The sequence below is a fragment of the Balaenoptera ricei genome, chromosome 6 (assembly GCF_028023285.1).
Source record: "Balaenoptera ricei isolate mBalRic1 chromosome 6, mBalRic1.hap2, whole genome shotgun sequence".
Taxonomy (NCBI): domain Eukaryota; kingdom Metazoa; phylum Chordata; class Mammalia; order Artiodactyla; family Balaenopteridae; genus Balaenoptera; species Balaenoptera ricei.
In genome coordinates, this window is record NC_082644.1 from 16,319,395 (window position 1) to 16,342,642 (window position 23,248).

The window sequence follows — 23,248 nt, forward strand, 5'->3', positions numbered from 1 at the left end:
AAAAAGAGTGGTGACCCAGAAGCAGAGAACAAAATTAGAACCACTAGCCTGCTGTTCATGGACCAATATTTACTGAGCCCCCATTGTGCGAGTCACTGCCCGTGGGAGGGAGGTTGGGAAGGGCAGAGGCCAGCGGCGTCAGGGCCCTGGACAGCCAGCACAGGCGGCTGGGATGGCTGATTTAGCCACATGCTGAGCCCTGAGGGCTGGACCAGCAGGGGAGAGTTGTGCATCTGCCAGGCTCCACCGTCCCAGCGGAGCCTGGGCTTGCCAGAGCAAGGAAACCTTCCAAAACCAACTGAGTCAGGAAACCCGGTAAGCAGGAGCCTGCAGGACTCCCCCTACCAGAGGCCAGGGCAAGAGTCACCTCTATTCTCATTCATCCATCAACATTTCCCAGACACTCCATTGCAAAATTCTGACCTATTGTCCCTCTAAGTCCACTCCTGTTTGTCAGACCACGGGGCCCGGCATGTGGCTTGGGAAACAAGGTACTCACATCCACCACTTACGTCACCCATTTGAAGCAAAACTTCCCAACTTGTTATTCAGGGTCAAATAAATAAGTAAAATGTATGATCTAGTGGCTAAATCAGACAGCATGATGAGTTGGGCAGGCCTGGGTTCAAACTTGGGGCCTGCCACTTAACCTACCATATGCCCCCAGCACAATTAGGCTATGAAATGTCCAGGCTCTCAGGGGCATTCTGATAAACGAGAGAGAGCTTAAAGGTCATACATAGCACAGCGTGTACTTAGGTCTGTTCCTTCTGTTCCTTGTCCTCCAAGCTCTCAGGCCAATCCCCTCACCTAGACCTGAACCTGCCTATTCTTGGATTACCTCCTCTTCCAGAAAGCCTTCTGGGACTACCCTTTGAGCACTGATCTCCAGCTACTTTAGACTCCTAATGACCTAGTCTCCCAGGGAGCCTTCCAGACAGATTTTTGTTCCTTGAAGGCAAGGGGGTCCTCCCCTTATGCTTCCCCATAACATAGTGTCTGGACCAGTGCTGGGCACACGAGTGGGGAGAAGCAGAGAATTTCTGCTGGAAGATGCCAAGTCCAACCTCCCATCTAACTGATGTCTGCTGGCATCGCCCCTACAGCTTGATGAGGAACAGGTAGCTCAGTGCCTCCTTCCACAGACATTCTAACCCACCCACTACCACAGCTCCCCACCCCGCCCCGGGGCCTTCAGACATTCCCCAAAGTCAGATGTCCAGACCACTTATTACCCTAGACTAAACAATCCTCATTCCTTCAATTTTGTTTATATTCATTGAACAAAAGGCTAGCTACACCTGCCGGACTTTAAAAAACTCAGTCCAAGAGTTCATTCATTCAATACATATTCATTGCCTACCGGTTTCATACCGGGAATAATGCTAGGGAATGCCTAGTACCTGCCCTCACAGAGCAGGGAAAGCAAACAATTCAACAAGCAACTTACAAGAACAATGATGACAAGGGTTGTGTATTGATCCGGGTTCAGTTAGGCAATCTAAGCAGAAAGAGATTTTGTGTAACATATTAAATGGCCCAGAGAATCATGGGAAGAGCTGAAGAAACAGACTCTAGACTGAGTGTCCAGGAGCTACTCCCAAAATCACAGTGCTGAGCCAGTCGGCCAAGGAGCTGCTGCCCCCCGCCACCATCAGGAAGCTACGGCACAAGGAAGCTGCCTGCTCCAGGATTATGCCGCAACTGCCATGATCCACACCAGCAAATGGATGTCCCAAGGTCCATCCTGAGGAAGAGGATATCCACATATTTAAGACTAGATGGAGTGTAGCTAATTGGCAAAATGCATGTCACATTGGGAATTCCAGTGAAAGGATGTCTGGAAAATATTGTTTTTTGATTCTCTACTTTTAGTAGCTTGGACCATAATTTATTATCCGAAGTAACGCACTTGATAGTGAAAGGAGGCGCTATTAGTAAACACACCAGGACAACAAGAGTAAACCACAGGGTTGCCTCAGCGTGGATGCCTGGGGAACAAGCCAAACAAACCGTCTGCCACAGGTCAGGACGAGGAGCACAGGAAGCTTGGAGAACACAGCAGGGCGGTCAAGTCTAGTGTCAGGGGTCAGGGGAGGCCTCCAGAAAGAGATATTATTTTAGCTGAGAACTCGAGGGCGTGTAAAAGTGGGCCAGGTGAAGCTGACAGGGTGGGGATGGGGCGGAATGTTCCAGAAAGATGCAGCTTCCTGTGGAATGCCTCGGCCAAGAAGCTGCCTCTAAGAACTGAAGAGCCCAGGTGTGCACAAGAGGATGTGGCAGGGGCCAGGGCAGGCACAGGCCTATAGGCCACGTGAAGGTGGCTAGACCCCATCTGGAGGGCAGTGGGGATCATTTTCAGCAGAGGTACCACCTGATCTGTGTTTTTAGTATACTGGTCTGGCTGCAGTGTGGAGAACAGACTGGAGGTGCGCAAGAACAGAAGCCAGGAGCCCAGGTAGGAGGTTCCCTGGGTTCCAGGTGGGAGAACACAGCACCCAGTCTGGTCTAAAGAGCAAGGCTTCTTTTCCCCAGGTTCGATCCAGCCTGGGGTGCTGGCCTGCCCCTTGGGGCTGCTGGCCCCGCAGTTTTCCATTAAAGACCTTCAGAGGCTCTTCTTTAGCGGTTACCAGGAGAGAAACAAGCCACATCACTGTCCTGGTAACCACAAGCATCAGAGCGAGTTGGAAAAGACCGCCCTCCACCCCCCCCCCCCATCATTTCCTCAATCAGGCTGAGACCTCAACTCTCTTGCTATAGCAGGAGGGTCATTCATAAATGCCAACTCCAACTCCCAGGCAGCAACACTGTGTGGGCAGACTGTGCCACCGAGGGCCTCTCACCAGAAGTCCCAAAATGGCTAAGAAGAGTCCTCTGAGAAGGGAGGTGGGCTCTTTCCAGACAGTGACCCCTTACAAGACCCTGGGCTACAGCAGGCAGAGGCACGCTTGGTTTTCCTGGTGCAGGGAACCTCTCTCTACTAGAAGCCAGGCCGGAGGAGAGCTCCACTGCTCTGCCTACAGCAAAGACTCTCCCTGCCCTGACGCCAGCCCACCCATCCCCCTCCCTCCGTGTCCTGCTGCACCACTATCTCCCCCATTTAAACCCTCCCATCCTTAAGCCAGCGCAAGCCTCCCCCACTCCTCCTCAAAGATTCTGACCGCGCCATCTCTTCAGCTGAGATGCTGAACTGGGAGTGATAATTTCTCTAGGAAAGTAGTTCTCAGAGTGTGGTCCCCGGACCAGCACCATCACCATCACCTGGGAACCTGTTGGAAATACAAATTCTCAGCCCCACCCGAATCTGCTGAATCAGAGACTCCAGATGGGGTCCAGCAATCTTGTGTTTGAGGAAGCTCTCCAGGTGATCCCGATGCACACGGAGGTCTGAGGACCACTGTTCTCCGGGGAAGGTTGTTAGATTACCAGATTTCTTCACCAGAGAGGGCAAGGACCACTGCTGTGCAGTGGCAGCCCCTTCCCTCAGTTACCGCGCATGAGCACATGGCCAGGGCCCAGGTAGGAAGGCACAGGCTGCATCTTGGGCCTTATATTTCCCAGCATGAGTCATAAACGAGCCCTACTCTCAGGAGAAAGAGGATTATTGGGAAAAAGAGGAAAAAGCCCGTATTTCCAAACCAGAGACAGGAAGGTGGCAAGAAACAGAGGGAGATTGAGTAATTACATGCCTGAATCATAATTCCTCCACTTTCCCTCCCATTTCCCAAACCTCCCACATGGTTCATTCCCTGGCCCAAGGTCCCTGGCAGTCATCATGGGATTACTGAGGTGAAAGGCCTTCCCTCATCCTCTGCTTCCTCAGCATGGGCCTCACCACGTGACAGGAGCGCCCCTCTTCTCGGGCTTCAGGAGGAGAAACCACTGCAGCGCACCACCCACACTAGTCACTTACGCCCGCTCCATTCCATCCTGTCCCCTCCGAGGATCGTGCTAAAATACCTACCTTCCATCACTTCCCCTACCCAACAGCAAAGCTGAGTCCCTCTGCCTGGCAGGCAAGGTTCCCTCCAACTAGGCTGCCATCACCTTTCACCCTCAGCTGCCACTACTCTCTGGCCGGGACCCTGGGCTCCACCTGAGATGCCTGCCCCTGCTCCCTTTCACCCCTGCACCCTCCTGTCTCCACATGGCCCACAGGACCAGGACTGGAAAGGCTGATTAACATACGGTAGAAACATCGGTCAGAAAGCTGAATGTAGTCCGAATGTGTTCCAAGCACTCTCTCCACAAGTGTGAAGGGCCTGGATGTGTTGTGTTTTTTTTTTTAAAAAAGGATGAACTGCAGGAAAAAGCACCATCTCTGGTCCACCCCAAATCCTCCCCAGCACAAGTCCTACCCCATCCTCCTCTCAATCCTACCACTCTGTCTCAATGGTGTACTGTCTCACAATGACACTCCTAACACTTGCAGTTAACTTTCTTGGTGGTTTCATAACAATCCTAGGAAGTTGATAGGATCTAAGTAAATACTTGCTGCTCGAATATGTAAATACAAATGCGTATGTAAACAGACATACCCTCACTTCTCCAGAGAGTGCAGGACGGCTGGGATACAGTGCACTGGAGATGCAGTATTTAGGGCCAAGGGCTCAAGGGCAGGAATGCACAAGTGTCTCCTCAATGCTCCCTCTTGCCAAAGGTGCTAACGACAGCAATACGGACCCCAATACTTTGCCCTTCTGCTTCTCCATCTCTGCCCGGCCAGAGCTCTAGAGAGGGGCTGTCAAAGCACACTCAGATGGATTCCAGAGCAAAGGCAATCATCCTCAGATACAGATCAGGGACAGCAAAAGACCCACATGGACAAGCTCCCCTTTCTCAGGTTAAAATACCCCTCAAGGCAGCAGTCTCTAGACAACATGGTGCCAAAAGTGACTTCCCTTAACAACACGATGTATTTCCACTTGCCCTCCCCCTCCCCCCCCCCCCACAAACTGCTTGCCTATTAAAAAGGGATCAACATTCTAACCAGACTTAAAGGCTTACCCTCTCCTGCCAACACCAACCCCAAGGGGCAATCAGAATGCCACCTGGAAAGGGTTTCTGATTTTTAGCTTGCAACTCAGACATCCTCTAGTTTGGGTGACTTTCAGCTCCAAACAGAAAGGAAAAAAAAAAAAAGACAGATACAAGAATTCTTGCGGCAGCACTATTCACAGTAACAAAAACTTTGGAAGCAACCCAAAAGCCCATCAGCAGAAGAGTGGATAAACAAACTACGAACTTTCACACTGGAATAGTATAAACCAAAGTGAATGAACTACAGCAACATTAGCACTGAGTGTATATTACAAGTTTTCAATAACTGCCTTTTTGGGTGCTACTCACAAGACCAATTCATTCCTCAAGACCTCTCCTCCAGAAGACTGGAAGGACTGTCTGAATCTGAAGACAGGAAATCTGAGTGAAGGAAATGTCGAAATGCTGGTTGAAATAAAAATACTAAAATAAAATAAAATCTCTTAACCAGGCTTCCAGCTTCCACTGAGCACTTACCCCCAAACTGTCTGAGTCCCTTCTCTCTCTTTTTAAGTGTAACATATATACACGTGAAGTGCCCAAGTCTTAAGTGTATAGCTCAATGAAAGAGTCACCCTTTTAAAGTACAAATCTGATCACAGCACTTCCTTTGCTTTGAACCCACGATGGCTTCTCAGTACAAGTGGAATCAAATCTGGGACTTTCCTGGCGGTCCATGGTTAAGACTCTGCGCTTCTACTACAGGGGGCACGGGTTCGATCCCTGGTTGGGGAACTAAGATCCTGTGTGCCGCAGCCAAACAAAACAAAACAACAAAACAACAAATGAATCCAATCTAAACCACTTTTCCTAGCCTATAAGTCACTGTGAGGTCTGGCCCTTGCTAACCCCACTGACCTCACCAGGATCCAGCCACCCTGGCCTTCTTTCTGTTCCTTTAGCACACCAAGCGCATTCTGACCTCAGGGCCTTTGCACTTGCTGTTCCCTCTGCTGAGAATGCCCTTCCCCTAGATCTTCATATCAAGTCTCAGCTCAAAGGTCACCTTCTCAAAGCGGAGGGCCATCTGGTTTCAAAAAAAGAAGCCTACTCCCAAGTCATTCAGAATCCCAACACCCTGTTTTATTTTCTTCTTACCATATATCACTATTTTACAGAGTCTTCCTTCTTTTGTTTTGTTTTTTTTTACATATTTATTATCTATCTCCTCCTACTGACTGTAAACTGCACAATGGTGGAGACTCACGCCTATTTTCTTCCCTGAGCCTGGAGGAGTGAGTGCCTGGCACCGGGAGAGCCCCCAAAGGATATGTGCTGAATGATGTATTAACTTCCCACGACCCCCTTGTCCAGGGCCCCCGAGTTTAGAACCTTACTGTTCTTTGATCTCAACCCCCAGTCGAACTATTAGCAATTATAGGGGGAGGGACACCCTCTCCTGCAGCTTCAAGAGAGCTGAAGACCCCCAGAGAGCCAGAGAAGTCTGTCTGGAGTTGGAATATAAAACATAAGGTAAAAAAATAAAATAAAATAAAGTAGAACATAAGGTGGGGTGGGAGACCCGAAAGTAAGGTGGTGGGAGAGGCACAGACAGGCAGCCGTCCTTCCCCATCCTGGAAGCAAACGTGCCGAGGACAGGCGACCATCTGATCGCCCTGCCGAAAATTCCACGTTAACTTTTCCCCATGGCAGGGAGAGAAAAGGAAAGGAAACCCCGCAAGTACAGGCTGCTTCTAGAATTTCTCAGCTGGTCATGGAAACTCTGAGTCCCGGTCCCGCTGCTCACAATCTCTCTCAATGTGCCAACTGAACATATCCTGAAGTGCGGGGGGCGGGGAGGGGCTCGTGGCCGCTGCCAAAAAGAGGCACTGGTGTGAGTAGCCAAGGTCACAGGCAGAATCAGGCCAGCAGAGCGGTGCACGCCACGGTTTACCCATGCTCAAGGCCTCTGCCATGGGAAGCACCTCCACGGCGTCTGGTGGATGGCAGGGGGCGACCGTGGCGGGAGGAACAGGAACGGGGACAGAATCTGTTCCTAGGGCTGGTCAGGCTGTCCCAGAGGGCACTTTGGCTGGTGGCCCGAGTCTGGGGGAGCAGGCGACTTTGTACTTTTTGCGCTTTTCTGGGAAAGGTGATGAGAACAGTTGTGGCTTGCTAACCTGGGAAACTCCCCAGGGACCTGGTATCCTGAGAACTTGCCCAGCCTCTCAGAGGGGAAATGGTCAGCACTGAAATATACATACGCTAATCAATGTCACTGGCCCGCCTTCAGGAAGCAGGGGGAGAGGAGGAGAGGCAGGGAGGGAGTCCAGGGCCTTCTGCCGCTGGCTCATCCCTGGTAGAGAAAGCCGGGCCAGCTTCCCTGCAGGCCAGCACGGCTCCACCTCGCCCCAAGCCTCACGTACTCTGTGCTCTGAGAAAAGCGAGTCCCGGGGGCTGGCCGGGAGCCCTCTCGTTTCCAGGAAAGGAGGAGGGTAGCCGGCAGTAGAGCCCGCTCCCTGGGATTTGCAGGGCTCTCCTGACTAGCAGGACACACGTGCCCCACCTCCCTTTCTCCCATACACACCAAACTTTCAGGCTTCCAGTAAAAGTGAGAATAAAACAGTGGGTTTGAGACTTACTAGAGAATGAACTTGAGGATGTGGGGAGGGGGAGGGGTAAGATGTGACAGGGTGAGAGAGTGGCATGGACATATATACACTACCAAACGTAAAATAGATAGCTAGTGGGAAGCAGCCGCATAGCACAGGGAGATCAGCTCGGTGCTTTGTGACCACCTAGAGGGGTGGGATAGGGAGGGTTGGGAGGGAGGGAGACGCAAGAGGGAAGAGATATGGGAACATATGTATATGCATAACTGATTCACTTTGTTATAAAGCAGAAACTAACACACGATTGTAAAGCAATTATACTCCAATAAAGATGGTAAAAAATGCAAAAAACAAAAAAAAACAGTGGGTTTGGGTTTGGGTCTGGGTTCGGGTCTGCCCTCCCCCGCCTTTGGAAGAACAACCCAGAAATCCTGGGAGCCAGGGGGTAGTTAGTATGCAAGGCCTTCAGGTGAGCTGGCTGCCTCCTGGCACCACCCAGCCCAACCTGACAGCAGGGCAATAGGGAAAGACCCCAAGGGCGGAAGGGGACCTTCCTAGAAGGAAAGGAATCAGTGCGATCCAGGAGCAAGTTGGCCCAGGGCCAGTCCCTGCCCCCAGGGCTGCAGTCAACAAATATTTATTAAGAACTTACTACATTGAGATTGACATATATACACTAATACATATAAAATGGATAACTAATAAGAACCTGCTGTATAAAAAAATAAAATAAAATTCAAAACTTTTTAAAAATAAAAAATAAATATAAATAATAAAAATTAAAAATTAAAAAAAGAACTCACTACACAATTTGTTAAACTACCCTTCTGAGATTTAACTAATTTACTACTCCTACTACCTGTGGGTAAGGATGCCAGCTTCATAAGAGTCTCACCAACGCTGAGCATTAAAATAGGATTCCATCTTTGCCAAATAGGTTAAAAACCATTTTCATCATTCTTTTAATTTGCATTCCTTTGATTACCAGTGTGGCTAAACACAGCTTCAGGTTTACTAACATTTATACTTCTTCTTTTACAAATTGCCTGTCATTCTCCTTTGCCCATTTTTGCTGACCCCCATTTAACTTTTTTTTTTATTGGTGTACTTAAGAGTTCATCGTATGGTAAAAATATTAACCTTTTGTCACATGTTACAGATACTCTTCCTAATTAGTCATTTGCCCTTTAATTTCGTTAACTGGTCTTACTGACAAAATTTTTAAGTAAAGTCAAATATATCCCACTTTTCCTATAAGGTTTCTGCTTTTAATATCATGCTTGGAAAACCCTTTCTCACCCTGAAATTACAGAAGTATATACCTATTTCTTATTGCATTAAAAAAATTTAAATCTCTAAGTCATCTACAACTTAATTTGACATAGCGTGACAAAGAGAATCTAACTTACAAAAAAATAGCCAATTAACCCAATGTTTTTTAATGAACAGTCTATTGTCCTTGTAAACCTCAACTGTGGAGTCTATAAAAGGTAAGAACCAGAGGTGAAGTCAACTACATCCTTTGTGCTAAGAAAGGCCACAGGTGGCTCTTCTGCCGGTGAAATCTAAGTGCAGGGCTGTGGTGCCATCTCTTTCCCTTCCTCCCTACTGCTCAGAGGTACAGGCTCGACTACCACGAGAAGGAAGTCCTATGTGCTAAGGATGGCAGAGCAGAAAGATCCATTGAAGACAGCCTGGGTTCCTGCAGGCACCACTGAGCAGGAACCCAGCCTCCCACGGTTAATCGCCAGATGCTTTACATGCTATTTGCCCAAACCAGCCTTGACTGGACTCTGATATTTGCATCTGAACACTGCTGTAACTCATCCACAATCCTTTCTTCCCTAATTTTATAATAATAAGAATTGCTAGGATTTATTGGCGTCTGCCAGGTACTCTGCTAAGCAATTTGTTTTCATTACCTCATTTACTCTTCTCAACAACCTTATTAGATTTCACAGTACTTCCCTAATTATAAGTATCAATGACAGCTTTTCAGAGCAGAAAAAGATACTGCATTACATGTACACATCACTGAGACACCTCCCTATTTCAGAAACATGAAAATAAAACAAAAAAGCATTTTAAAAGTGAGGAAATATGGTATCAATCCCATTTTACAGATGCAGATACTGAGGCTAAGAAGACTTGCTCAAAATCACACCACAACTAGTAATAAATAATACCATTGTTGTTTGCTAAATTCCTACATGTACTGAGGTCTGTTTCTGGACGTTTCTGGTCTGTTCTATGTATCTATCCTGTGTCAATGTCACATTTAATTTTTTATTTTTAATTTTTTCTGGTAAAGCAAGTTCAACTTCACTATTTTCTTTTAAAAATTGTGCTTGGCTCTTCTTACACATTCATTCTTTCAGAAAAAAACTTTTTAAGTCATCTTATATGAAAAGACAACCCTCAGAATGGGAGAAAATATTTGCAAACGAAGCAACTGACAAAGGATTAATCTCCAAAGTATACAAGCAGCTCATGCAGCTCAATATCAAAAAAACAAACAACCCAATCCAAAAATGGGCAGAAGACCTAAATAGACATTTCTCCAAAGAAGATATACAGATTGCCAACAAACTCATGAAAGGATGCTCAACATCACTAATCATTAGAGAAATGCAAATCAAAACTACAATGAGGTATCACCTCACACCAGTCAGAATGGCCAACATCAAAAAATCTACAAACAATAAATGCTGGAGAGGGTGTGGAGAAAAGGGAACCCTCTTGCACTGTTGTTGGGAATGTAAATTGATACAGCCACTATGCAGAACAGTATGGAGGTTCCTTAAAAAACTAAAAATAGAACTACCATATGACCCAGCAATCCCACTACTGGGCATATACCCTGAGAAAACCATAATTCAAAGAGTCATGTACCACAGTGTTCACTGCACCTCTATTTACAATAGCCAGGACATGGAAGCAACCTAAGTGTCCATCGACAGATGAATGGATAAAGATGTGGCACATATATACAACGTAATATTACTCAGCCATAAAAAGAAACGAAATTGAGTTATTTGTAGTGAGGTGGATGGACCTAGAGACTGTCATACAGAGTGAAGTAAGTCAGAAAGAGAAAAACAAATACTGGATGCTAACACATATATATGGAATCTAAAAAAAAAAAATGGTTCTGAAGAACCTAGGGGCAGGACAGGAAAAAAGACGCAGACGTAGAGAATGGACTTGAGGACACGGGGAGGGGAGGAAGGGTAAGCTGGGACGAAGTGAGAGAGTGGCATGGACATATATACACTACCAAACATAAAACAGGTACCTAGTGGGAAGCAGCCGCATAGCACAGGGAGATCAGCTCGGTGCTTTGTGCCCACCTAGAGGAATGGGATAGGGAGAGTGGGAGGGAGATGCAAGAGGGAGGAGATATGGGGATGTATGTATATGCATAGCTGATTCACTTTGTTATACAGCAGAAACTAATACACCATTGTAAAGCAATTATACTCCAATAAAGATGTTAAAAAAATAAATAAATAAAGTCATCTTATAAAGTCCCAATACTGTGGAAATTCATCCCATGGAAATTATCCTGAATGGGGGTATTCAGCTTTAAGGAATTTGTTAGAAGTATATATTCAACAACAAATATCTATCAAGTACAAACTTTTGTGGGCACAGGGAATACAGCAATGACCAAAAAGACAAAAATCCCTACCCTCCTGGAGCTTGCATTCCTTCAGGGCTCATAACAGTGAAAAACTGCAAGCAATCTAAACATACAATAGAAGGGGATTGCTAAAGTAAGGTAATCCATACAATAAAATATATGTAGTTCAAGTCAGAGATCAAGAGTTTAGGGTCTGAATGCACAGACCTCAGTGCGGATCCTGAATCTGTATTTACTAGCTTCAAGGCTTTGAGTCAAGTCACTACTTCAAGACTTATTTTCCTCCTACATGAAAACAAAGCTAGGGCTTCCCTGGTGGCGCAGTGGTTGAGAATCCGCCTGCCAATGCAGGGGACACGGGTTCGAGCCCTGGGCTGGGAAGATCCCACATGCAGCGGAGTGGCTGGGCCCGTGAGCCACAATTACTGAGCCTGCGCGTCTGGAGCCTGTGCTCCGCAACAAGAGAGGCCGTGATAGTGAGAGGCCCGCGCACCGCGATGAAGAGTGGCCCCCTGCTCGCAACAACTGGAGAAAGCCCTCGCACAGAAACAAAGACCCAACACAGCCATAAAGAAATAAATTAAAAAAAAAAAAATTCCCCAAGTTTAAAAAAAAAAAAAAAAGAAAGAAAACAAAGCTACTAGGTCTCTCCCTCAGAGCAACTGAGAAAATTAAATGAGATACTGAGTATAAATACAGTGCCTGACACACAGTAATTGCTCAATAAATGTTAGTATTTGGTGAAACAACAAAGGATTAATCTCCAAAATATACAAACAGCTCAGGGAGCTCAATATCAAAAAAAACAAACAATCCAGTTAAAAAATGGGCCAAAAACATAATTAGACATTTCACTAAGGAGGACATACAGATGGCCAAGAGGCACATGAAAAGATGCTCAACATCACTAATTATTAGAGAAATACAAAATCAAAATTACAATGAAGTATCACCTCACGCTGGTCAGAATGGCCATTATCAAAAAAGCTAGAAACAATAAATGCTGGAAAAGGTGTGGTGAAAAGGGAACCCTCCTACACTGTTGGTGGGAATGTAGATTGATACAACCACTATGGAAAACAGTATGGAGGTTCCTTAAAAAACTAAAAATAGAACTACCATATGACCCAGCAATCCCACTACTGGGCATATACCCTGAGAAAACAATAATTCAAAAAGAGTCATGTACCACAATGTTCATTGCAGCTCTATTTACAATAGCCAGGACATGGAAGCAACCTAAGTGTCCCATCATCGGATGACTGGATAAAGAAGATGTGGCACATATATACAATGGAATATTACTCAGCCATAAAAAGAAACGAAATTGGGTTATTTGTAGTGAGGTGGATGGAGTTAGAGTCTGTCATACAGAGTGAAGTAAGTCAGAAAGAGAAAACAAATACCGTACGCTAACGCATATATATGGAATCTAAAAAAAAAAAAAATGGTACTAATGAACCTAGTTGCAGGGCAGGAATAAAGAGGTAGACACAGAAAATGGACTTGAGGACATGGGGTGGGAGGGCGAAGCTGGGGCAAAGTGAGGGTAGCATCAACATATATACACTACCGAATGTAAAACAGTTGGCTAGTGGGAAGCAGCAGCATAGCACAGGGAGATCCGCTCAGTGCTTTGCGATGACCTAAGGGGTGGGATAGGGAGGATGGGAGGGAGGCTCAAGAGGGAGGGGATATGGGGACATGTGTATGCATATGGCTGACACACTCTGTTGTGCAACAGAAACTAACACGGTATTGTGAAGCAATTATACTCCAATAAAGAGCTATTAAAAAAAAAAGTATTTGGGGGAATAATAACATGGAAAGATGTTCACATGTTAAGTGAAAAAAAAGAAAGTCTACAGAACTATGTACAGCAGACCAGTTTTCCTTAAAATGTATGCATTCATAGAAAAAATTAAAAATATATAACAAACTGTTATTTCTTGGTGGTGGGGTTTAATGGTAACTTCTGTTATCTTTTTATTAGTCTATAGTTTCTACAATGAACTTGCATTACTTTACGAAGAAGGTTAAGGGAGTTTCCTGGTGCTCTAGTGGTTAGGATTTGGCGTGCTTGCACGGCTGTGGCTAGGGTTCAATCCCTGGTCGGGGGAACTGAGATCCTGCAAGTTGTGCGGGGCAGCCAAAAAAAAAGAAGAAGAAAGTTCATTTTAGAGTTCAATTAGGAAATGGGAAAGGCTTTTTTTAAAAAAATTATTTTATTTTGATTCCTTTTTTTTAAAATTAATTAATTAATTTATTTTTGGCTGCGTTGGGTCTTCACTGCTGCACACGGGCTTTCTCTAGTTGCAGAGAGCGGGGGCTACTCTTCGTTGTGGTGCGCGGGCTTCTCATTGCAGTGGCTCCTCTTGTTGCGGAGCACGGGCTCTAGAGCGCAGGCTCAGTAGTTGTGGCGCACGGGCTTAGTTGCTCTACGGCATGTGGGATCTTCCCGGACCAGGGCCTCAAACCCGTGTCTCCTGCGTTGGCAGGCGGATTCTTAACCTCTGTGCCACCAGGGAAGCCTGGGAAAGGCTTAATGATGACCAAGTGGAAGCCTTTTCTCTCCCCTTTTTAAAGATCTTCACTTAAGAGTCTGGAGGTGGATTCCAGTCCTAATCTGCCGTGGGCTGGACTTCATGTGTGCCTGGTCCCCCAACCTGGCCGCCCCAGTGAGCAGGGCCTCACCTCAGTTCTCCTGAATCAGAGCTTCCTGGGTGAGATCCAGGTATCTGTACGCGCAGTTCTGACAGATCAACCTGACTCTTGTCTGGGGCACTGGTCTGACATTTCAGTCTAGTCAGGACTGCTGGACTAGACACAGACTAGCTCCGACACTCTGTGATTTACAGAAACTCTTTGAAGTCAGTTCCCCCTCTCTGTCAAATGGGTACTACAATCTCTGCCCTGCCCTTCCTACAGGGAAACTAACACTCAGTGAGAACTCCTTGCACAGAGACGAATTGTTGGCATTGCAAAGTGTCTAGAATGTAGGAACTCTGAAGCCAGAGTCCTCAATCATTTATACCCACCTGGTTCTCAGATCTGTGTCAACACGAGGGGAGCAGGCAGCCTGAGGCTGGGCCCTTGCCTCCTCAACAGCCAGGCCTGCTCTCTGACTCTGGTCGAAAAACAAATCTCCCTTCTCTTTTGCAGCTCTGTGAACCACAGTTTACAAAGGACAGTTCCCCCCATCCTGAGCGTAGTGGGTTGAATAATACCCCCCCAAATCCACATCTACCCAAAACCTCAGAATGGAACCTTATTGAAAAATACGGTCTTTGCAGATATGATTTAAGGATCTCAGAGATGAAGTCATCTTGGACTTAGGGTAGTCCCTAAATCCAATGATTACTATGTTTATAAGATAAAGGAGAGGGAGATTTGGACACAGAGACACACAAAGGAGAAGACCATGTGAAGACAGAGGCAGAGATGGGAGTGATGCTGCCACAAGCCAAGGAACACTTGGAGCCACCAGAAGCTGGAACAGGCAAGGAAGGATTCCCCCTAGAGCCTTCAGAGTGAATGTGGCCTTGTTGACCCCTTGATTTCGACCTTCTGGCCTCCAGATCTAATATATTTCTGTTGTTTTAAGCCACAGAGTGTGGTCATTTGTTAGGGTGGCCTTAGGAAACTAATACTTTGATGCTCGAATTAAGGCTCGATAACTTTTATCTGAGACTCTCTTGCTATGGTTGGCAAAATTCCAAGATGGCCCCCAATGACCCTTGTCTTTGTGTATGGGCAGGACCTGAAAATGAGATATCATTCCTGTTATTAGGTTACATTATCTGCCAAAAGGGATTTTGCTGGTATCAGCTGACCAAATTAGTTGACCTTAAGATAGAGAAATGATCCTGTATGGGTCAGAACTAATCAGGTGATAGGCTCCTCCTGGCGAAAGGGATTTGAACCAGAGAAGGATTCAACATGAGAGTAACTTTTCCAGTGTGGAAGTCCAGCAGACCCCGATTTAACCAAGTGATCCAGGAAAACATCACTAGTAATGAGACATCAGCATCATAAATGCCTTGATACGATGCTCTTAAAAGGATGCAACATCATTTTTGTGATATTCTTGCTAAAATGCATGACCTTATTCTAAGGAAGAAAGATAGAGGAACGGTTACAGATTGAAGGAGACTAAAGAGAAATAACAGCTAAATGCAACATGGGATGGCAGACTGGATCCTGGGACAGAAGAAAGACATCAGCAAAAATACTGGTAAAATTTAAATAAGGCCCGTAGTTTAAAGTTTTGTACCAATGTTGATTTCCTGTTCTTGATAATTATACTATGGGGTGAGGGATATAAAGGAACTCTGCTATATTCTTTGCAACTTTTAAGTCTAAAATTAGTTTTTAAAAAAAGGTTTAAAATGAAAGGAAATGATTGAGCAGATTAACAGAGGTTGCCTCAGGGCCACAGGATTAGACTTCTCCCATACTTCTTTATACTTGTCAGTAAGTATGCATTACTCTCGATAATCAGGGGCAGGAGGTTGGATGGAGTAAGTGGACTGGTGCAAAGGATGTAGATTTGGGGCCACTGGAGTTGCTCTGGATAAGAGCAGGCTGGACCCCAAGACACCGTTGCTGAAACGAGCAGCAAGTCTTTGATAGAGAAACAGCTAAGACTTAGAGAATACTGGTACCTTAGACCCCAGAGCCCTTCAAAATAACTGGATCCAACCTAAATTTCTAGCCATGTCACTTGCTCTTTCCTCTATCAGCCACTCTGACCTAGGGTGACCACCCCTGCCCCAGGAATATACATCTCAGTGCCATTATTCACACAACTCCCCCGGCCAGGACCCCTCCCTCTCTTCTTAGCTTTCAAAACTTCGCTCAATTCCACCTCTAGGAAGCCTTCCCAGACCACTCCTGCCCCCAGTCGCCTTGCCTTCTACTGGCCTCTTTAAGTATCTCTTGTCTGTTCCATTCAATGGAGCTTAACGAATGCCACAGATAGCATGTTAAGTTTCCATATGTACTCAGCTCATCCCCACACATATTTCACAAGCCTCTTTGGAACAGAGACAGTGTTTGCCTGTCTTCACAGAGCGGGAGCTCTCTTAGCTGAGCTCTGCTGGCTGGGCCCATCCCTGCGGCAAAGAGGCCCCCTCTGCTGTCACCAGTCCAGGATTCATTGACCAAGAGTCTGTGGTGTCTCTTCCCACACTTTTTTTTTTTTTTTTAAATAAATTTATTTATTTATTTTTGGCTGTGTTGGGTCTTCGTTGCTGCATGGGGGCTTTCTCCAGTTGCGGCGGGTGCTACTCTTCGTCGCAGTTGGCAGGCTTCTCATTGTGGTGGCTTCTTTTGTTGCAGAGCTCGGGCTCTACAGTGCAGGCTCAGTAGGTGTGTTGCACGGGGCTTAGTTGCTTCGCTGCATGTGGGATCTTCCCGGACCAGGGATCGAACCCGTGTCCCCTGCATTGGCAGGCAGATTCTTAACCACCGTACCACCAGGGAAGTCCATTCCCAAACTTCTTTATGCCAGTTGTTTGTTTCTATGATTCTAATTTAATTAAATAGTAACGAATATAAATGGAGAAAGAGTTTTGATTTCTACAAAAATGTAACTAAGTGATCTAGAAGAGCAATTCTGAAATTGTGGTCTTAGATGACACCTAGGGTCACTGAGACTGTTTCAGGTCTGCAAGGTAAAAACTAGTTTTATTATAAAATTAAGATGTTAAAAGCTTTTTCACTCTCATTTTTGAGGCTACGTGAAGTGTGATGAATGTGTGCCTATGCAGTCTTAAGTTTTCTGAAAATTTCTAAGGTAGAAGTTTAGGGTATAAATATGTGTGTTCTCAGAGATTAACTCAGTTTGTTTTCAGAGATTAACTCGGTTTGTCCGCTGAGTATTTACCAGCAAATGTATGCTATACCTATTTTAACCTGTTATCTCATTATTATCTAATAAATCATTATTTTGAAATCCTGAAGATGCACAAAAATGTAAAAATAATGCCACTTTTTTGACTTTCTTTTATTTTGGAAAGTTATTTTTCATAAAAATATGCCTTTTATGTTAACATGTAATGACCTTTATTTTATTCATTTAAAATAGTGAATGAATAAACTACTTTTTATATGTTTTAATTTTTAACATGGTAAATAATAGATATAGCCAGTAAATGAAAGACATTAAGGAATCCTAGGATCAAAAAGTCTGAGAACTGCTTATCTAGAAAGATGTGTTACAAATGGAAAAAAAAAAAAGATTAAATTAAGTGTGTGCATTAAAAAAGTAGGATTCTGCACATGGACTGGTTTGCAAATGTCTTAAATTCTTGCTCTATTATTATTTTTTAATGGAGACTAATTAACAGATGTATATATCCTGTCACCCAGCAATCTCACTTCTGAGAATTTCTTCTGTAGTCATACACATAGGAAATGCCATTTGTAAAGTTATTCACTGTAGCACTGTACATAATGACAAAATACTGGAAACAACCCAAGTTGGGGGAGAGAGGGAGGCAACATATGTTGGTTTAAAAATTACTTTTGCTTTCCTATTCTGGAATAATATGCAGCTATGGTAAAGGAATAATAAAAGTATTTCTGTGCCGATGGAGAAAGATCTAGAATAGTTGCTAGGTGAAAAAAGCAAGGTGCTAAACAATGCCTAAAATGCTAACTTATAGCATTTGTAAAAATGGGGTGGGGTGGGCAGAGGTGAGACTTTTCACTGTATGGGGTTGGGGGGGATGTGTGGTTGCTTTTTCAACTTTTTTTATCCTCCTGATCTTTGAACTATGTGAATATATAGCCTAGTGAAAAAATTTTTTTCCATTAAAAATTTTTTTCTTCCAGTTTTATTGAGATATAATTGACATATGGTAAAAATATTTGATAAAAGAAAAGAAACAAAAAATCACAGGTGTGATTTTTATATACAAACAATTTGCAAGTTTAATTAGGGGACCTAGAGACCCAAAGAAAAAGGCTTAGCCCTAAATCAAGCTTTGGCAAATAAAGATATATGCACACTGGGGGTGGGGGAATTGGATGAAGGCAGCCAAAAGGTACAAACTTCCAGTTATAAGAAAAATAAGTACTAGGGAAGTAATGTACAGCACGGTAAATATAATTAACACTGCTGTAGGTTATATACGAAAGTTGAGAGTTAAATCCTAAGAGTTCTCATCACAAGGAAAACAAATTTTTTTCTATTTCTTTAATCTTTTATCTCTATGAGATGCTGTATGTTCATTAAATTTATTGTGGCACTCATTTCATAACTGTATATAAATCAAACCATTATGCTGTACACCTTAAACTTACACAGTGCTGTATGTCAGTTATATCTCAATAAAACTGGAAGAAAAAAATGCATGCACATGTTTTAAGGAAAAATGAATTGTTTGAAGCATGGATTTTTAAAAAAATTCCCAACGTTTAGCTGACATTTTTTATTAATTACTAATTCTGAGTGCATTGAGTAAGAGTCTCTAGGGACCCAATGGTAATAAATTGGGTCAGTCACATTCTCATTCCACCAAACCCCAGGACTCTCCTGGGCCTGAGGCTGGAGGAAGGTTAGGAGGCCCGGTGATACAGTCAGATCTGAGGCAGGGAATTTGGTTTCCCACATAGGGGCATGCCAAGCGCTCTCTCCAGGCTGATTCTGTGGCCACCTTCCCTCCCACATGGGGCTCTGCCTCTGGATCTCACCTGGGGCCCAACAAGGGGTCCCCCCTGGGAGCCTCGATGGCCACAGTAAGGGTGAGAACAAGGCAGCTGGGCCTCGGAGACCTTGTGGTGAGGTTGCCCTGCTTGCCCCCAGGAGGGCACGAGGCCCCTGGCTGGCGGTAGACTCTGGACTCCTTATCTGCAGGCATTCTGCCAGCCCGCCAGCCTCGAGGTCAGCAAAGTCCCATTGTAGACATCGAGAGTCCTGCCTGGGGCCCCATCATCATGACCCTTCCTCAGCCACTCCCCACCCTCCTATGTCTCCAGGGAGTCAGGAAGAGAGGGGTGAAGACTCCTCCAGAAGAAATTTCTATCCACACAAGCAGAGAACTTCCCAAATAAGCACAGGGACAACTGGCTCCTTCTTCTTCATGTTTTCAAGGAAAAGTCTAGGATTATCAGCAATTTTATCATCACACTTAGGAATAGAAACTGCACCTTTCTTTGGTCCTCTCAATCAAGCCTCTTGGCCACTAGCAAACAATGTGACTTGGAAAACACCAGTTAACCTCTCTAGATCCAGTTTCTTTAGTTGTAAAACAAAGGGCCTAGACTCGAAGATTCCCAAAGTCCCGCCAGTTCAATATCCTATCATGGGTGGTTCTGCAAAACGCTTAAGCGTTATTTTCTGCAGGCATCAAGTACGAAAAGGCTGAATTATTCTGGAGGAGATCCCAATTTCCAGACATATACATCTGTTCATGGCACTACCACTTAGATCGCAAGATCCTGTAAATATTGGACATGGATTGACGGTCCTCCTGCAAATGAGTGAGGAGTGAACAGGTAAGGAAGAGAAGAAGAAGGTGGAAAGGGTTTGAAAACCGAACCAGTCCAGTGACTGATAATTTACTGTGCGTGCGCATGCACGAACACACACGCACGCATCCGCGCAGATACACACGCAGTGTTAGTCCTTCCTGCCTATTATCAGCCCAGAAAAGGAGTATCTCCGTTACCTGAAAGAATCAGAGTAGCTCCCAAAACCAAAGGTGGAAAAAAAGTCTTTGTGGGACAGTGAATATGTGGAACAATCCCTGGCAGGCCACTGAAAAGAGGCCTACCCGGAAAGGCATGGAAATTGCATCCATGTTCCCAAGGAGGTGACGAATCAACCCTACATCTGGGCTCATACCATTCCTACAACCCAACCTACCTATCAGCTCCTGGGACCCCCTAAATAATCCACTCCATCCCAGAGATGATGATGATAATGATGATGTAGATGATCACAAACCTCTACTATGCTCCAGGCACAACCACAACATGATGCACAGCAGTGAGGACAGGTCTACAGAAGTTAAGAAATGTCTCCTGCTGGAGAGTGATGGGGCCAGGATGTGAACAGATTTACCTGGCTCAAAAGCCTGGAATTCTCCTGTCACATTATACCATCTCTAGTAGAGTGCTGTCTTCTCTGAACTTGAACAAACACAACAGTGTGACCTCTCTTGTGTCTTATTCTTTATGTATGAATGTTCTTTCTCCCCCCCAACAAGTGTCTCCAGGAGCCAAGCCCCATCCCCTCTTTGCACTCTCCAGTGGTCAAGTGCAGAGCCAAACACAGACCAGGCACTGTGTATTTACATACTGAAGTGATGAAATACTGAGAGCCACGGGGCCCTGGTACCTCAATGTAGTCTTCTTGCCTAAATGACAAGGCCAATCATTCTGTTTGGTGCCCTCTAGTCACACCTGCAATCCAGGAAGAGCACCACTAGTCTATATAGTGGCTATCACACAATTTATGAAAAACTCACCTCTGAGCCTCCAACAGGAAATGGAATATGCAGTTTTTAATTTCAGGTGCTAAAAGTTATGATTCTCGACATTCTTTTTCTTGCTTCATCAAGTTTCTCTCAGTTTTTATGGCTCTTGTTTTAAGAGTTAAGGATTAATCGTAGATGCTATGGGTAAGAGTCCACAGATCTAATCTGACTCCTTCTTCCAGACACAGGGCAAGTTAGGAACAGAGCTGGGACAGAGACCAGGAAGCCAGGCCAGTACTCACCACATTACCACCACCATTTCCCAGCAGCCGACCTAACTGGCCTGGGGTTCCTAGGAAAGAGTGACTCCAGACAAAACCAAGCCCAGGGAGGCTCCAGGAGGAAGGGTCAGGTCAAAGCTGCTCCTCCCCCCACCCTTTCTTAGGCCCCCAGGACAGCCCTCAGCCACTCTCCAAATCATGCTCACATACTCACGGACACCCAGGCCCCAGCGGACTCTAGATCCTCAAAACTGAAGCCACAAGCCAGAGCTGCGGAAAATTTCTTGACTCAATTGGACCCCAGGATCACACTATAGACTGCTTGGATGGTATTTTTTCCCATTGCCCTAACCCACCAAGAGAGGGCAGCCTGAGCCAGACCACCTAACCCAGTCGGTAGGGACCAAAAATAGCTAAAAAGCCATGCCCTCGGGATAAGCCAGGTCGGAGTTTAGTTAGTCCCTCCTTTGCCATCCTCCAGCTCCTGCTCCGGGCCGGCCGGAAGATACGGGTCATTTATCTCCAGCTGGGAGGTGGTCTGGCCAGGGTGGGGTGAGGGACTCAGTTCCTGAAAAGCAAAGTCCAGCCACCAGTGCACCATCAGAGCCGCCCCGAGAGCTGCCCACCAGATTTGCCCATCTACTCTCTGCTTTTTCTGAGCTCGAGTTCATGGGCTCCAGGAAACCTCTCAGTCTTTTAATGCGGCTATCGACATCCTGCTCCGGCTCCCACATTCCGCGCTCTCCAGCCAAAGGGACCGTAGCTGCGCCTTCTCTTCCCTCGCCACCAAGTAACCCTCGTTGTGGCACCGCGGCCAGGTAGCCAGGTGTCGCCTCCATCCAGCGTCCCGGTCCGCATGCGGGTGCGCCGGAGCGACTTCCGAAACCGCGGCCGGGCTCGGGGTCCTCGGCGCAGCCGTACCCCCACCCCCACCCGGTGACCCCGAGCCCCGGAGGCGCACTGCTGCCGCGCGCGATGCCCCAGTCCCAGGGCACGGAGCCGCCCCTCCCACACGCCCTCCCCACCTCACCTGAAGCTGGGCGGACGCCACCTGGCCCGGCGCACCCTCACAAACCAGGCCCTCGGGCGGCCCGAAGCGACAGCAGCAGCGGCAGCAGCAGCGCAGCTAGGTCGGCGTGCCCGCGCAAGGAGGCCGCCTGCCCTCACCCCCCGGCCTGCGTCCTTCCCCCGCGCGGCGCGCATGCCCCGCTATATACCCTGCGCGTCACGGCCGGGCCCGCCCCCGCTCTCGCCCCGCCCCGCCCCCGCCCCCTCCCCACCCCACTCTCCCCAGGGCCTGCCACGTGGGGCCCTGGCTGTCTGTAGGGCTACGTGTGTGAGCTGGCTGCCAGCCGCCCGCTAGACCCGACCAGCGCTTGGCTCGCCCAGGCTTGCGGGGCGAGCCAGCGCCCTTCTGCGCCTAGCCCGCCGAGAGCCTAGCTTCATCTCGTAGCCCTGCCGCGAATTCCATCCCACAGGCTCCTCCTTCCTCTGGAAACCTCCCATTAAGGCCTTTCCCTCCTTATGTGGGAAGTTCTCACAACCCGGCCTCCGTCTCCTCGGAGTAACACTGCTACCCACCTAATATGTATATATATATCTTAACACTTCTGATTAATGTAAAAAGCTCGATTCTGAAATACTCCCTGGGAGGGGACGTACCCATAGATAATGTTTTTTCTGCATTTTCCCACCAGGCGAAAGAACAAAAAATTCCTGTTCAAGTTCTAAATAAGCCATATTGTATACTCACTTTCGAATTAGATGTCGCACCACATATTGCTTAACCGAAAGCTGGGAGAAATGTTAATTTTTGTGTGAGGAGTGTCCTAGGAGTCTTTTCTGATGTGGAGTAGTTCTATTGAGATGGATATCAAGCCTCGGAAATGCAAATTTCTTGAGAAAATAAGCCACCAATTAAATTCCCATTGTTCTGTTCTGCTGGACGTCACGATTATTTCCTCTGCAGCTAAGCCAGCTGCCACCTCGGTCTATGGGACCCAAAGGAAGGGCTTTCTAAGCAGAATTGTAGCCTGTTAGTACCCAAGGCCCTGTTCCAGCTCAATGACTGGTGCTCAGCCGACACTAAGTGTCTCTGTATTTGCACAGGGAAGGGGGACCACATCCCACTCTGCAAGTCCTGGGGAAAGGAAGGCCCATGATGGCAGTGCTTGTGATGAAAAGCAAGCAATCCCTGGAGTGGGTGGCAGGAAGAATCCAGGCCTCAGTGGCAGCCTGTTCCTCCTTAGGAGGAAGGTAGTAGAGGGAAGAAGAGAGAAAGCACTGAAGCAAAGCCAGAGCAGGCCA

The 23,248-nt window shown here is 46.4% G+C and overlaps 1 protein-coding gene across 2 annotated transcripts in view; it reads right to left on the minus strand.

Moving 5' to 3' along the window:
* The window catches only part of SLC39A14 (solute carrier family 39 member 14), a 45,971-nt gene extending 23,859 nt beyond the window's left edge, over nucleotides 1-22,112 (minus strand). For both annotated transcript variants that reach the window (XM_059926931.1, XM_059926932.1), the window contains exon 1: nucleotides 21,972-22,112. The gene's annotated coding sequence lies outside the window, so the exon portion shown is untranslated. The remainder of the gene's footprint in view (nucleotides 1-21,971) is intronic.
* Between the last annotated feature and the right edge of the window lie 1,136 nt (nucleotides 22,113-23,248).